Source organism: Marmota monax, unplaced genomic scaffold, assembly GCF_021218885.2.
Source record: "Marmota monax isolate L192 unplaced genomic scaffold, Marmota_monax_Labrador192_F-V1.1 WCK01_AAM20220418_F8-fsc00073, whole genome shotgun sequence".
Lineage (NCBI taxonomy): Eukaryota > Metazoa > Chordata > Mammalia > Rodentia > Sciuridae > Marmota > Marmota monax.
The window spans coordinates 3,124,474-3,141,557 of record NW_026692846.1 but is presented as its reverse complement, the minus strand read 5'-3'; the positions used below and the strand labels follow the sequence as shown (position 1 = coordinate 3,141,557).

Here is a 17,084-nt window from a genome sequence, read left to right as displayed (position 1 = left end):
CTTTATTTTAATATACTGGAGGGCCCAGAGGAAAACAAAACTCCAAATTCTGAGCCTGATCCAGTTTCTCACAACATTTATAGGTTATTTGGTGTCATCTTGGACCCATCCTATCATTGGGGCTTTTTCCTCTTTCAAAAGAAATTGCCAGGCTGAGGATATAGCTTAGTTGGTAGAGTGCTTGCCTCACATGCATAATGCCCCCAGCACCACCAAAAAAAAAAAAAAAAATCCTAATTTACATAGCTGAAGGTCTTGTGCAGGGTCTTCAACATTAAGCATGCTCACAGAAACAGATAAGAAGAAAGGGCTCTTTTCATAGGCATCTGTTAAGTTTCAAGAGGGAGTAGCCAAACTCGCTTCTTAGGGCAGTTATTTACAATCCAGAAGGTAGGGACCTGTGGTTATTTAGGCTTCCTGGAAAAAGGCTAAGAGGGGAGGCGAACTGACCCTTCCCCAGGCATAGGTTTCTTACCATTTTTATGATTTCATTTCACAACAAGATCTGGGTTTGCCATCACATGGAAAGGTAAGAGATGGAAGGCCAGAGAGCAAGGTGGGTGATGGCATGCCCAGGGATCACTCACACCCAGGGACTGGTCACTCAGAAGCAGCAGCTATGGGAACCACTGAGACCTGAGAGTGGACAGCTGGGGAGAGCAGCAGCAAGAGAGCATGGTGTCAGCAACAGAGAGTAACCTGTGCCCTCTCGTCATGCAGAAAGTAACTGCTTTTAATCCATAACACATCCCAAAGTAGTAAGTGCTTCCTCGTTTTGACAGAAGAGGAAAATGAGGCTGAAATCTAACTAAGTATTAGCCAGCTTGGAAATTTAATTACTCTAATTCTCCTCTTGCTAAATATTAAAATCCAATTATGCTTTTAAATTCCTAATCCAGTGACAGCTTGAAAAGAACAGAAACAGCCTACAGTTAAAGGTAACATGAGTGAAAAAAAACTGGTCAGTACTCTACTTTCTTGTTTAAGAAATTCTATATACTAATTCAAAGGCCACTATTCATTAAAAAGTCCTGTGATGTTCAAATCAAACTCTCAGTATTAGCAGTTAAAAGCAACTCTGGTTAGTTGAACTTAACAAGTGAAAGCTTCATTAAAATTCACAAAAAAGATATTGCTATTTTCTGGGGCCCAAAACCTTAGTCAGTCTTGTGTTCTGTCTCTTACTCCAACATAATCCACCAGCAAAACCCTGCATCCTGGCCCTCAGAACACAGCCAGCACTCAGGTAGTCCTTGCCCCATCTACAGCTGCATCCCAGCCGGCGGCTGCTTGATCACAACTGAGGTCTCACCTGCTCTCCCTCCTTCCTCTCTCCACCAACTCTGCACTGCTCCTTCAAAACCGGAGTGGTGCCATGTCACTCCTCCACTCAACTCACTGACAGGTCCCCACAGTTCCCAGAACAGGTGCCTGGGTTCCGATCCACACCCTCAACTGTGTCTCATCTCCTGGGGACTCCTCTTTCCTCCGCTCCCACCTCCACACTGACCTCCCTGCCCACCTCAGGGCACCCTCTCCATGGATGTTCTGGAGCCCAGTACTCCTGGTGTGCACCCTTTCTCTCCCCTGCCAAGCCGCTGCTCCTGGAGGGAGCCTATGCTGCCCACACCATCTAGAACCTCATCGCCCAGGCACTTCCCTTCCCCCTTTCCTCCTCAGGTGATGCACCAGGACACCAAATGCCCCCCATCCCAACTACTCTGCCAGCTCTGCCACAGGAGGGGTTTTGTCTGTTCTTGCACACTGTGGATGATCAGAGAGAAGTGCAGGCTTCACTGCCGGCACCTGTCACCTCCAGCTAGAGAAGATGGCAGAGGGGATGCTTGCTCTCCCAGGCCGGAGGTCATACTAAGACTGCAGATGTGCTGCATGTCAGTGCCAGTGTGGCCTGCCACCATCCTGAACACTCTTCCATTACAGGACCAGCACAGGACAGGCTTGAAATACACTGTGAGAAGCAAGTAAGTGCAGCATAGGGAAGACCCTAGTTTGTTAAGAATGTGAGACTGGAAAAGGGAAATCAACACAAAGTATAGGAAAATCACATGCAATGCCTCTGCTCATTCTATGTTTAAAAAAAAAAAAAAATCAGCATGACACACATTTATAATCCCAGCTACTCAGGAAGCTAAGGAAAGAGGATTGCAAGCTGAGGTCAGCCTCAACAACTTAGCAAGACTCTGTTTAAAAAAATTTTTTTTAATTAAAAGGGATGGGGATGTGGCTCAGTGACAGAGCACCCCTGGACTCCATCCCTCGTATTGCAAAATGATCAGTCAATCCTACAACTGTTAGGCTTGGGTACTCCCACTAAAATCTCAGTAGAGCAAGAATGGAAACAGGGTGAAATGAGACAAGATCCTGAGGCTGGGGGAGGCTGTGAGCGCTACGCCAAACCTCCCCACACCGTGGACGACTTTGTTCAAGCTGCCTAAGAAGATCCTAGGCAAGAACAAATAAGAAAAGAGCTGCTTATAAAATGCCTCCAAAAGCAATGCATAAAAACTATCTCCATATGGCTGTGCCAAGCAGTACTTCTTGGAAAGGCCAGGTACAGATGAGTACTTTTAGGTCAGCCAGCAGGGGGCAGGGGAGAGACTGGCTCCACTCCTCCACTCTCCCAGATCCACAGCCTCCCAGGCCCACAGCCACCAGGAGTCACAGATTTTTTTTTTTTTAAATATTTATTTTTTAGTTTTCGGCAGACACAACATCTTTGTTTGTATGTGGTGCTGAGGATCGAACCCAGGCCGCACGCATGCCAGGCGAGTGCGCTACCGCTTGAGCCCCAGCCCAGTCACAGATTTAAATGACTTCAACACCTCATGACATGGCCTCTCCAATTAGCAACTGATAATTACAACATACACTGACTTCCCAATGCTCAGTATCTAAACCAAGTTTACTTACTTCCATTGAGATCACTAATTATCATTTCTGCCATTATGCCTTTTTCCACCATAAAAAACAAACGATTTTTAGGAAAATTTTAGCCTATCAACAAAAACCATAGCTTGATAAAGTTTAATGAAACATTAGTCATAATAAGGATAATCGCCTTCTCAAAACAGACAAGTCTCAAAATACAACCCAGCTCCCAGAGGCTGGTCACTTGCTGGCAGAGGTTCCTGGCAACTGCTGTACCTCCCTTCTGTCACATGAGGACCTCAGGAGAAGGCCCTGGATTTGTGCCTGGAAGAAACAAAGGAACCCTAGTTCTACCTGTGGGTCAAAGAATCACTTGGCTGGCCTGAATCTTGGTTTCTGTATCTGTGAAATAGGACAATGAAAATACTGAGGCTTACTAAGCACTGACCATGTGCCAGCCATGACAGCACAAAGGGGGCACTGAGGAAATGAAAGCAGAACGGCCCTGCCCTGGGCAATGCCCAACCTTCACCAGGCACTTTCAAAACACTGGCACATCCAGTTTTATTTACAAATCCTGGGAAGCAGAAACCCAAGCAAGGTACCCCAAGGCTACATGGTCACACAGCAGAGTCTGGGCTTTTCTCAACACCTCCAACAATGCAGGCAACTCTGAGGAATCAGGTAGCATACCTAACATCACAACTTGCTCACCCCAGGTCATAACTCAGGAATCAAGAGTCATCAGGGCTGGAAGTGTGCTAGGAATGTCACGTTCACACGTCAGCTGAGCTTTCCTACCCTGTGGTCTACAGTTTGCTCACCTCATTGCAACTGTGCTGTTCCATGTTAGGGAATGAAGACACAAAGGCTGGAGGAGCTCGGTGGTCGCAGACACAACACCAAGCACCCCGTGTGCTGAGTGCAGTCCTTCCATGCCTGCTGCTCCTCAGCTGTAAAATGAAAACCTCAACACTACCCTCTTTAAAGGTCCCTGTTAACAGCTGAAGAGGCAGAGTCTTGCTACCTTCTGACTCCATGCTCTGTTTTCAAGAAACCTCAGCACCACGCAGCAAGGGTCCACGCCCTACCCCAGGCACAGAAAAGCAGCTTTTCTTCCTCCAGCAGATGTACAATGACTGGCCTTCCCTGTCATTCTCCATTCTGTTTTTGGTTTTGTCATGCTGGCAGAATTATTCCACCTTACCAAGAAATATATGGAGCCACTTGTCTAATTCTATCTAAAATTTTTATCATTAAGCCAGGCACAGCGGCACACACCACTGTGTAATCCCAGGGATTCAGGAGGCTGAAGCAGGAGGATCACAAGTTCAAAGCCAGTTCAAAGCCAGGTTGGGGATATAGCTCAATTGGCAAAGTGCTTGCCCTACATGCCCAAGGCCCTGGGTTCATTCCCCAGCATATCTCTCTCTCTCTCTCTCTCTCTCTCTCTCTCTCTCTCTCTCTCTCACACACACACACACACACACACACACACACACACACAGCCTGCCTCAGCAAAAGTGAGGCGCTAAGCAACTCAGCGAGACCTAGTCTCTAAATAAAATACAAAACAGGGCTGGGGATGTGGCTCAGTGATCGAGTGCCCCTGAGTTCAATCCCCAGTACCAAAAACCAGCCTCTGAAATTTAGTGAGGCCCTAAGCAACTTAGTAAGACCTCACATCAATATAACACATAGATGACATGGCTCTGTGGTAAAAGCACCACTGGGTTCAATCCTTAGTACAAAAAACAAAAATTTATTATTAAAACTAATCCCACATCCGTTATGATGGCTACTGTTTTAAAAAATGTCGGAGGTGCTGACAAGAATGTGAAGACATTAGAATCTCTGGGCACTGTTGCTGGGGAAAGGAAGATGACACAACTGTCACAGAGAACAGTGTGGAGGCTCCTTGAAAACTAACCCTCAGCCACGTCTGACTGAGCAATCCCACTCCTGGAAATACACCCACATGAACAGAAATTGGGCTCTGAAGAAGTGTTTGTGCACTCACATTCACAAAAGCCAAACAGGGAAGTGACCGAGTGTCCATTAGCAGATGCACACACAACGCAGCACACACATACAGCAGAATAGCTCTCAGCCTTGGAAAAAAAGGCAACCTGGCACAGGTACATGGCAAATGTCGGGGACAGGCTGCCAAGGGAAATAAATCATCACAAAGGACAGATGCCTATGGCTTCCCATACAAGAGGTACCTGAGAGTCAAATTCACTGGGAGAGCAGCAAGAGAGGTTACGAGGGCTGGAGTGAGGGGGAACAAAAGTATCTGTTCAGTGGATGAGAACTTCACACATTCTAAATGAAAAGACTCTGGAAATTTGTTTGCAGAAACGTAAGGCACTTAATATTAGTTAGCCAAATACTTAAAACCTGGTATAGTTCAGGTGTGCGTTTTTTTGTGCTTATTTTTAATCAAATTTTAAAAACTTCAAAAAATGTTTAAATCATTTTATAAGAGTAAATTTTATGTATTTTACAAGAAGCCTACAAATATGATGTAATGCCACTTTCCTAGGTGAAGGGTCAGGAACCAGACAAAGAGCAGAGGCAGGGAAAAGATAACAGCCCTCATTGGTACAGCCCTCGGGGCCTGTCCAGCACTGCAACAAAGGCCCTGTGTGTGAGTACAGACATTTAATCCTTCCCTGTGTGGCAGCCACACCTGTGAGCCTAGCAACTCAGGAGGTTGAGGCAGGAGGCAAGTCCAAGGCCAGCCTTAGCAACTAAGTGAGGACCTGTCTCAAAATAAAAAGTTTAAAACATTGTATGTTGGGGGAGAGGGCTGGGAATGCGGCTCAGTGGCAGAGCACCCCTGGGTTCAGTCCGGAAGCAGCAGCACCACCATCAGAAGAGGAGGAAGACAAGAAAGGTAGGGAGGGGGACAGAGTGGTGAGCTGCAAGAAGGAAGGGTCTCTGGTGCCAAATGGAGCGAATGGACATGGAGGAGATCCTAGCATACATGAGCTGTGCCTGATGCCCAGGGCTGCAGAAATAATACAAAAAAGTAATTATTTAGTCCCCAATAAACTGAGGCAATTACCCATACCACCATTTCCAAGAACGAGGAAACAGGCTTAGAAAGATAGGGAGCTTGGGCTGGGGCTCTATCTAGCTCAGTGGTAGAGTGCTTGCCTAGCATGTGTGAAGCACTGGGTTCGATCCTCAGCACCACATACAAATAAATAAATAAATAATGGTATTATGTCCATCTACAAATAAAAATTTTTTTAAAAGGAGCTTGTGATACAATCAGAATTTGTGTAACTAAGAAAGTCATGCAATGCCAAAGAAGAATCATTTCATCCTTCCACTACTTTGCATATAAAAAGATGTGTCCATAACCTGGATCTCTGACCCAGCTACACACTGGAGGTGTGGACTTGGCAGCCTTCCTGTAAGTCTGTGACTTGGTTTTCTCCTCAACTAAGTTAAAACCTGTACCTACCTTCCACAGCTGATAAGAGAATGAAACAGCTGCCCACACAAAGGGCTGTAGGAATGCTCCTGCAGGGCTGTTTGCATCTACTGTGCTTGAGCCAGAAGCCAGGTAACTAGGGACCCAAAACCATCAGGACAGAGTCCTGACCCACCAGAAAACAAACTCATAAATCAGAGCATCTCTGGTCCTAGCTCCAGGCAAACTGGTCAAGACATCTCCAACAAATCACCTTCAAGCTGAGCACAGTCAGGGGGCATCAATGTTTCATAGGTTTATTTGTAATGCTGTCAAACTGGAAGCAGCATACATGTTCACCAGGAAAGGAATGAATAAACAAAACTAAGAATATCAAAGCATGTGATTCCACAAGCATTAAAAAGGTATTTTCTAAAATGTTTTCATTGCCTATGGAAAATGCTCATTAATGAAAAAAGCAAAACAAAATATCAAGGTAGCACCTGTCCTAAAATACAAGGCTTCTTAAGTTAAATTTTTAAGTGACTAAAAAAGAGGTATTGAAGAGTGTGTTGCATGTGATGTGTTGGTGCAAAGCAAAAGAAAACTATACTTTCATGCACATGCAGGAAACACCTCTGAGAGGGCACATGGGCAGCCAAAGGCTGTAAATCCATCTGGAGAGAATCTAAAGAGAACAGATTAAGGGCAAGTTTACGAGTCAGGGCACGCCCGTTTAACTTTGTGCCATGTGGTTATAGTTTCTGTTCAAAATAATAAATGAACACAAAACACAACTCGTAAAAGGAACACTGAGGGCCCAATCTTTAGGAATAAAACCATACTTCTGTAAATAATACATGGGTCAAAAAAAAAGAAAGAGAAATCAGGAAATGTTTAAAAAAATAACTTTAAAAAAATAAAAATAAACAAAAAAATCCCAAAATCTTGCATGCATGTCAAGGAGTAGTTAAGAGGAACCAAAACTTTAATTGTTTATATAATAAAAAGGAAAAACTATCAATTGTCTATTTTTACCTTGAAGCCAGACACATAAAAGCAAATTAAGCCCACAGTAATTGCAGTAAAGGGAGAATCAGGAACAGGGCTGTGCGCCAGAGCATAGGCAGAAGAAAAAATGAGTAATACTGTTTCTACCTTTATTTAAAATGTTGGTATCTTTTTCATCATGAATCATTTTCACTTGTTTTCTATTTTTAAAAATACTACATTAAACTATTATTTTCTGATTAAGCACTTTTGGTGACTCCTCAGATTCTGTGTCCAACACAAGCACCTCTCCCTGCCCAGCCCTGTCCACTCCACATTCCTCTCCCCAGGGCCTCCTGGGCCAGAGGAAACCCACATCAAAGGTGTGTCATCCAGGGAGTTTGTGAAACTCGAGACATTTCTGTCCAGTGCATGAAACATAATCATTCAGTGTTAAATATCTTTATTGTTCTCACAATGGAACCTTTAACGTTTCTTTTTTCAAGGACCAGACTTCAGTAACTAAAATTGCTAAAGTCTTATCTACTAGAACTGAAACAATTAAAACAGTTTTACAAAGGACCGGTGAACTCCTAAATTCATAAATGTGTGAGCTGACAAGTTGTAAAAATTGTTTAGCAAAATTGATACTCAATTATGCATATCTTAATTTCCTGTGACAAAGCAAAATTTTCACATTTATCCTCTCATATCCTGCCCAAGGGCCATGACTATGAAGAGCAGTAACTCTGGCTCACCCGCCATGCCGCACATCGTCAGGGCAGGACCACTGGCGGGGCGGGGGGGGCGGTGTTGCAAGCCCTCCATCCTCCCACTTTTAACCCGGAACTGTGCTAATAACTGCAATACAAAAACAGATTTGAGATTTCCAAATGCAAGACAGATAAACAGCTGCAGCAGAACTGAGTTCCTCCAGAAAAATGAAGAGAGTGACTGATATGCAGAAGTGACAACAGGGCAGCAGACTGACGGGGCAGAGAGAGCTAGACCTTCTGCAGATGACTCTTCTGCAGCTACTTCTATCTTCATATTTACTTGCCAACTCCAGGAACAAGAAGGAGGCTGAGAATCTGGGCTTCACGTCCACAGGAAACTGTTGCCATAGGACAGGCAGGTGCAGCTTTGGCAGACTACAGCCTACAAGCAACTATAGGACATTAATCGACAAATACTACCCAGCAATAAAAAATGAAGTACCACACATGCTGTGGTTCATGTGCAGTACATCATGTCAGCTGCAGAAGACCACACACTGTATGCTTCCTTTATGGGAAAAGTCCAGATACTCAAACCTGTATTGAGACAGAGAGCAGATCAGAGGTTCCTTTGTATAGAGGCCAGGAGTGACAAAGGTTGGCTGTCCTTCATCGATGGGTATAGCGCTTCCTTCTGGGTGATGGGAAGGTTCCATAACTGACAGAGGTGAATGTACACTTTAAACAGATGACATGTGTCATATGTGAATTATATTTCAGTGTTAAAGCACTAAATCCAGACTGGGCTGTGGCTCAGTGGTGGAGCACTTGCCTAGCAAGATCCAGGCCCTGGTTCCCTCCCCAGCACCCCGGGAAAATTAAAATTTATAAGAAGACACAAAGTCACACTGCTAAATGTGGCCGACACTTAAAACAAGTTACTGTGCAGCTGAAAACCTGTTTTCTAGAGTTAACTACTTCATCCCAGTGCAGTTTCTCAGCTTGCAATGTGATCGTCAACAAACTGGCCTCTCTCCTGAGCACCATCTGTAGAAGGGCACATCTTACATTCAAGTAATTTTACTTTTCTAAGAGTAAAAACTCTCCTGTAAAACTGGACAGTTCTGTGGGAGCCTACATAGGAATTCCTGTCCAACACTTCTGTCCGCCTAACAGAGGACAGGACGCTGTGCTGCTCCTGCATGACTCCACACCCAGCATCCAACCTACCAGAGTGCGTCAGTCCCCAGACCTCAGAAAATGAAGAGGAAGAGGAACCAAAGAGTCCTCTCCAAGACAGGGTGAGGGAGGGAGAGGAGGTAACAGGAGGTACAAGGAGAAAGTGGAAGAGAACACATTAGCATCTGGGACCCAAACCTAGAAGTCCACGTGGCATAAAGTGACATTCTTTTTAGATTCTACCTAGTCCAAGGTGAGTTTCTGGCAACTGCAAACCCAAATTCCTTGACTAATAGAATTCATAAACTTAAGTCATACCAATAAGCAACATTCCCAACCATCCAAAAACTATCCTAAAAGAACTATTTTTCTCCTCATTCAGCTAAGAATTACTTAGTGGGCACCTACTGCATGCAATCACTGCTCTAGATATCCTGAATACATCAGTGTGTATGCAGAGAGAGGGATGCACAGATGTGAGCCGTGCTGGTGGGTATTTAACCACCACTCTGCAGGGCAGAGAGAGTAATTGTCAACAAACTGGTCATGTGGCATTTGCTGGTCTTCATGGCGTGTCTCCTTGCATACGTGCACACATTTCTGTTACATGTGGACCTGGGAACAAAATTACTAGGTCACACCTTGTGCTTAATCTTAGTAAGCACTGCAAAGCAGGTGTACAAATGGATATCCCGTATCTGGGTGTGAAGTTCCCATGCTCGCCCACAGTCAAAAGAAACAGTGAGGCCGATGTGCCCAGCAAAAGGGTGACCTCACTCAAATGAGACTCTGCACCAACTCTGAAACACAGGAACTGAAGTGCATGTCCCACAGTGCAGCACCACCCTGCAGGGAAGAAACTGTAATGAAACCTTAAGATGTCTTTCATTATCATATAGAAAAAACCAAGGTGAAGCAAACAAAACTTGTTTGAAGGTATTTATTTAGAGGTCTAGTGGCTAGCAGTAATAACACTGTTATTCTGAAACTACACAGTTTTATATCTATAAAAGATAAAGCAACTTCATGAGTGTGTATGTTAAGAACCAAGATTTTAAGAAAAATAAAATATACAAGTAAAAGCAGGAAGTAAAAATATATGATCTTATATTTGAATTGGAAGTATCAGAATAAACTGTTTTATTTTTCTCTTAAAAATATATACTTCCTGCCTCTGTATTCTAAAAAGACCCAGAAACAGCAACACCCCAGCATGAACCACCCCAGTATCCAGGTGAGTCGCCAAACACCAACTCCCACTGAAAGGAATCAAGGCTGCCAGGAGAAGTGGACCCCACCAAGGTGAAGTGGCACCCCTTTCTCCACTGAAAAGTCTTAACTAGGCTTCTCCAGAAATCTTCACCATGGCTGATTTTAGGACTGTCAGCAAAAGAGTCTCTGCAAAAGAGTTCAGTGTAGATAAACTTCCTATTTTCATGTTGCCCTGTTTTACCTGGCTACTGGCCGGGAAGATGTCAGCACTCCAGGTGCTGGACACCCCCTTACTAGTTTTTCACAAACATGAATCCTGTATAGTAATTTGTAGCAATGTGCAAACAAGGCCTCTGGCCTTAAGCTGGGCTTCACAGAGATGTCTACATTTTTAAGATAAGTTACCAACTGGGTTCCATGGTAACAGCTGGCGGGGGAGGAAAGAAGGGGAGAAGAAGCTCTCCCCTTCTCAGGTGTTGTCCTTGAAGAGTTAACTTGCCCAAAACAGTGAAAGAAAAAGCTGCTTTTATGTGAACTTCTGCCGACTGTGGACTTCTGAACCCCTCCCCTTACATGCTGGGTATAAAACTCTGGAACTCCCTGAACTCGGGGTTCAGGGGATTGATTGATTACAGCAAAAGCTGTGCCCTCTGATCCTGGTTGCAGCCAAATAAAACTGTTTCCTGCTATCTTTGGTGCCTTGCCTCGTTTGTCCCTACAACAAAGGGTCTCGCCCCAAACAGCTACTGCCAGGTGGCTGTGAACGGTGACTTTCCATTGCTACCCCTCCACACACTCCAGCCCTGTTCTTCTGTGCAAGAGAGGTTCCCCTCCTTCACCTGTTAGTCTACTCCTTATCACATTAGGAGTAATGACATCCTCATGGATCCTTATGTTATCCAGTGGCTTGTCATCTGTTGCTGCCATTTTTTTTTCTTTCTGATTTGACATAAGGACGTCCCCTCAGATCATCTCCTGGGTCCTCTGACATGTCCCTAGTATTTCCCAAGCATCTTCCTCCTCTTTGGCACTGTAGAGGCTCTGGGCATTTCTTGTCATCTCTCTGTCCCATGCTGAGATGTGTAATTCTCCAAGTGGCCCTGTGTCTTTTGGTGGGAAACAGAACTTGGAGGACAAGATCTGGACACTGGGGGTGTCAGTGCTTGTAGGCCACCTTCATGTAAAGGTGAATGTGCTTGTGCACCCACACGTGCCCTGGACTCAGGATGCAGAATCTTGTTCTGCTCTTCTGAGGTGGCTCTGACCAGCTTCACTGGCTTCTACTGGGTGCTTGCTTTACCATGGCTCCCTGGGAGGTTCCAGTACCCCTCCTTTGGGCTTTGATGATCAGTGGTTTGGGTAGATTTATTGATTCTGGGGTTTATCTTGGGCTCCCCTATTTCCACAAGCAGCCTTCTCCCAAATTTCTCTGACATCTCCTACCACCAAAGCCTGTCACAGACAGTGCCAAGTCAGAGCAGCAGAGAGCAGACTTCATGGGAGCCACTGATGTGCAGTGGTCACACTTTTCTCTGCGGGTCCCATTCTTGGTGTCTCGAGTCTCCTGAGCTATGCACAGATTCAGTCTCCCAGGGACTTGGGCAGTTCGGATTAGGTTTGGAACTTGGCCTTTTGCTGCCCTTTTTGTTTCCACACATTCCCTTAAAACAGCAGTGGCTTTGTTCTGAAAACCATCAGCTAACCTTATGGTGCCCTGCTATAGTCCTGCTACCTGGAGCCAGGGCTGAGTGACATGCCTGGCTGGGCAGGAGCGTGCAAGAAGCCTCAGGTCCTGCCTGCCTTGTATATTTCAATGTCTTCAAACAGTCTTATAAAGGATTCTGTCCAGCTTCAATACCCATGTCCAAGAGGAACTGCTGCTGCCTTTCCCTAGGAAGGCCTTCCCTCCTGCCTGTTTTCTTCCCTTCTTGTCTAGCTTAATCTGTTTGATTTCTGTATTTGTGGTAATTTTTAGACACACAGCAAAGTTACAAGAATTTATTATTCTCCACACATGCACTGCCCAGGTCTCACCCACGCTTCCCTGCTTTGTCAAAAGTGCACACCCACCCATCCGTCCCTTTGCCCACCACACACCTTTCTTTTAACACTGTGTTAAAGCAAACTGAAGGTGGTGGATCACTTCACCCTGAACTTGGGTGGACACATTGTTACCAAAGTTGGTGCCTATTTGCAATCGTCTTTTCCCTGGTAGCCACACCTTGCAGGCACACTCCCTGCACTGACAAATGCCTGGCCCTAGTGCCCGTCAGGTGTAGAGCCTTGCAGAGCCTTCCTTACATCTCCCCAAAGAGGTGACTTTCCTCCCACCCCTGGTTAGCATCACACGGCATGAGTGTTGCTGAGGCCTGTCCGTGTCATTTCACGTAATTTCATGCTCCTTTCTGCTGGTCTGGGTTTCCCTGAATTGGTCATATCTCCTTTGTCCATTTTTTTTCTTAATAAACAGCTTCTTTTTTTGGAAGAAATCCTTGCGGATTATAGAATTTGTTATGGTTTGGATATGAGGTGCCCCTCAAAAGCTCACACATGAGACAATGCAAGAAGTTTCAGAGGATAAATGATTGTCATAAATCAATCAGTTAATTAATCCCTGTTGGGATTAACTAAGTGGTGGCTGGAGGCAGGTGGGGTGTGGCTGGAGTAGGTGGTTAATTGAGGATGTGGCTAGGGGGTACATATTTTGTATCTGGAGCTGGAGTCTCTCTCTCTGCTTCTTAATCACTATGATGTGAGCAACTCTCCTCTGCCACCCTCTCCCGCCATGATGTCCAGCTTCACTTCAAGCCCCAAGAAATGGAGCAGGCCTTCTGTGGATTGAGACCTCTGAAACTGTGAGCCCTCAAGTAAACTCTTCCTCCCCTACAGTTGTTCTCGTCAGATCCTTTAGTCACAGCAGTGAAAAAGCTGACTAAGACAGAATTCTGGATGGATTTTTTTCTTTCAGTGCACTAAAGGTGTTCATGTGCCTTCTGGCTCCTCCTGCAGATTTCTAAAACTTATTTTATATGTAATTTTTTCAGCTCAGGTGCTGCACCTTACAAACTTCTTTGACTTCCCAAAATTTTCCCGCCTCTACCTACTGACAATGCTGCAGTCAAACTGCTTTCAACTAGATGGCCAGGGAGCTAAAAGGGCTCCCAGGTGGCTCTCTTCCCTCTTGGCATCACAGTCCTGCATGGCCTGTCGACTCAAGGTTGGACAGAAGTGGTTCCTCTTTCTGTCCACAAGTCTAGTTGTTTATGGAGAAGAACAGGCATGTCTCGTACCCTTCACTCCTTTGTGGCTTAAGTAGACCTCCCAGGATCAATGCTGTTTAAAGGCAAAAAGCTCATAAGCTGCCTATTTTTAAACTTTCTAGAAAGCAATGTGATAAAACTGTATGTATGTTAATGTTAGTTTAGTTTAGCTATCAATTTTACTATCTAGAAGATCTTGGGTAATTTCCATTTTAACATAAAAAAAATTTATTCTTAATTTTGGCAGAACTTCTGTGTTATTTTGTTACTAAATTCTTACCAAATTTGGTTTACTCTGCCTTGTTTTTAATGCAAAGTAGCATTTCCTTCCTGGCTAAATGGATGCTGCATAAATGTTAACAGCTAATCCTAAAATCTGCAAGCAAAGCCTGTTTCTTCCATCACCTGCTCCTCCATTCAGGGACCTGTGGGAAATTGCCAGGGGGAAGTGAGGGTCTCTTCCCTGATTCAGTCCCCATGCTACATGCAGTGGCCCAGGCCTTGTGCTCTTCTGAGGGTTTTCTCCTCTGAACTTTCAGATGATTGGTTGGAGATCTGCAGTTGTTCTTGGCTTTTGTTTTATTCCCACCTACTTTTCAATGTAAGTTTTAGTAACTTTCTCCCTTTAAAATATGTTTTTGTTAATTGGGAAACTGAGATTTGTCATTATTAGTTAATGCCAAAACACTACCCATATTATCAAAATGATTTTATGTAAACCTTCAATGAAATGACATACTATAAAATGAATAAGTGTACACATACTACTTGGCTTCTTTTGTTCTTGTGTAGTTTCTTTTGTTTTTTTTCTGGTACGGGGGATTGAACCTAGATGTACTCTACAGTTGAGCAACATCCCAGCCTTTCTTTGCTGGTACTGGGAACTGAACCCAGAGGTGCTCTACTACTGAGCTATATACTTCTAGTCTTTTTTTATATCTTGAGATGGGATATTACTAAATTGCTGAGGCTGGCCTCTTAACTTATGATACTACTGCCCTGGACACCTGAGTCGCTGGGATTACAGCTGTGTGCCACCACACCCAGTTTGGTATCTAGTTTTAATCCTCTGGTGAGACTTTGAAATGAAAAGCCTAGTGATGCAAATGGCATAAGGGACTACATGTAACCTCTAGGCCTGTGGCCAGAGTGGAACCTAAGATGTAAATGAGCAGAATCCATGATAATGATGATGTTGTTCTGCACCTCCAAGGCCACAAAGGTTGGATACGTGTGAAAACTATGTATTACAGTTTTCCTCCTTTTGGTGGACTGAGGGCACTGAGACGTGGTCAGCCGTGCACATATGAGACACTGGGTTCAATCCTCAGCACCACATAAAAATAAATAAAATAAAGGTATTGTGTCCATCTACAACTAAAAAATATATTTTTTAAATTGTTTAAAAAGGTTGGAATGCAGCTCAGGTAGAGCACTTGCCTAATATGCACAAGGCCCTGGGTTCCATGCCCAGTGACCCCCTCAAGAAACACCACAGCTTCTCACCCTAAGTTTCCTATTCAGCATGTCAGGGGTGTGGCCCAAACACCTTACAAGTCTAAAAATTCCCAGGGAATGATGCTGATCCAGAGACCACCCCTCACCCACTGCCTAAAGTCACCAACGTGAACACACAACCGTGAACACACAACCGATCACAGAACAACCTGTATCACTGCCATCCCCACTCCTGTTTCCTGAAACAGTATAACTTCTGTGACAGTCCTCAACTTGTCATCAGAACATCATGCAAACTCAAACTTAGGGGTAACCTACAAAACAACTAGTCTGCATCCTTCAAAACTGTCAGTGCACAAAAAGGGAAAGTCTGAGGACTATATCCAGACTAAAAAGACTGATGAGGCTGACTGAATGCCACGTGATCTGGAGAGGCTCCTGCAATAAGGAGAAGGACTATCATAAGGGACATTAATAGGGCAACTGCCAAAATAAAAACAAGGAACACATTCCAGATAGTGACATGTGTCACTGTTAGATCTTGTAAATTTGAAAATTATGTTACTATTATGGAATTGTAAAAAATACCCTTCTCCCAGTAAACACTGACTGAATATTTTGGGGAAGAGGGCATAGTGCCCGCAACTCAATGGCATAACGTTCAGTGGAAACAAACATATGTGAATATACATGTGCATGTGTACATGTATACAGAGAGGGGAAGAAGAGCAAGGCCTCACGCACACTCTGAGGTCAGCTGGTGGGTCTAAGTGGAGGGCAAGTAGGCTCATCACTCCAATTCCTGCATCTTTTCCATAAACAAAAAGCTTCTCAAAACAAAGACTTTCAAAGAGGCAGAGGCAGCAAACTGGAAAGGATGCTGGAATGGCTTTCAGAGAAGGCCAGGGGAAGGCAAGAGGCGTGGGGGTGCACACAGAAGTCTTCATCTGAGAGTCCTCAGTCATTCTGAGACACAAAAGCAGGTTCAGTATCTTTCAATGCATTTTTAGGCCTGTTAAATATCTTTTTAGAAGATATGGGGAAATAAACAGGATTAATAAACTCATGCTCCAGGTTGGAATGTGACCTCTTAGAAGATGCTTTAAATGCACTTAAACTCCACAGGTAAAGCAATGGGAATGAGCACAGTGTAAACAGCCACCCAGGATTCACAATGGAGCCCAAGACGACTGTGTGCGACTGCCACCTGATGGACCCAAGTGGGAATGGCACCAACTCTAGAGCCTGCAAGGGGACACCAAGAGATTTCCAAAGACAAACACCTTCCAAACAAATCAGATTTCTACGGTCTGCCAATTTTAATTTTATTTATTCATTTGTTTGTTTGCTTATTTGTTCATTTATTTTTATTTTGTTTTGTAAATTCAAGCTAAGAAAAAAGAAAACTCAAACAACTAAGCCCTAGCTACTTAAGGGCAAAGTATAACACATGGAACCTAAAAGGTCACTGATCTAATTTCAGGAATGTCTGGAATCATACAAGATGCAAGAAGATTCTCCACCTAATTTTCTTAAACAATATTACTCATGGTGGGATATACAATATAACTAATCATTTTAAGTGGTGCTGAGGATCAGAATCAGTGCCCACACAGTTGAGGCATGTGCTTTAGCAATGAGTAACAAGCAGCTCATTCAAGCAAATTACTAAAGTTATCCTCCTGAGACTTTACCAAAGAGAACCTTGACAGTGTAGATTGAGACAGTGAAAAACATAAAGCAGGTCAACCACCATCCCCAACATCATTTGCGAGAAGCAGACACCACACAGGACAGAGTCACATGAAGGCTGCAGCCAGCAGATCTGGATGCCAGGGTAACACACCACCTACTGGAGACAGTAGAGTGCTTAGGACAGAAGCTCAGACGCTAAGGAAGCAAACCTGCTGGGGCCACCTGCCACATACCTCCTGCATTACCCATCACCACCCATTC

At 44.3% G+C, this 17,084-nt stretch overlaps 1 protein-coding gene across 2 annotated transcripts in view; it reads right to left on the bottom strand.

Moving 5' to 3' along the window:
- Ptk2 (protein tyrosine kinase 2) overlaps positions 1-17,084 on the bottom strand; it is a 229,663-nt gene that overhangs the window by 171,699 nt on the left and 40,880 nt on the right. The window lies entirely within an intron of this gene.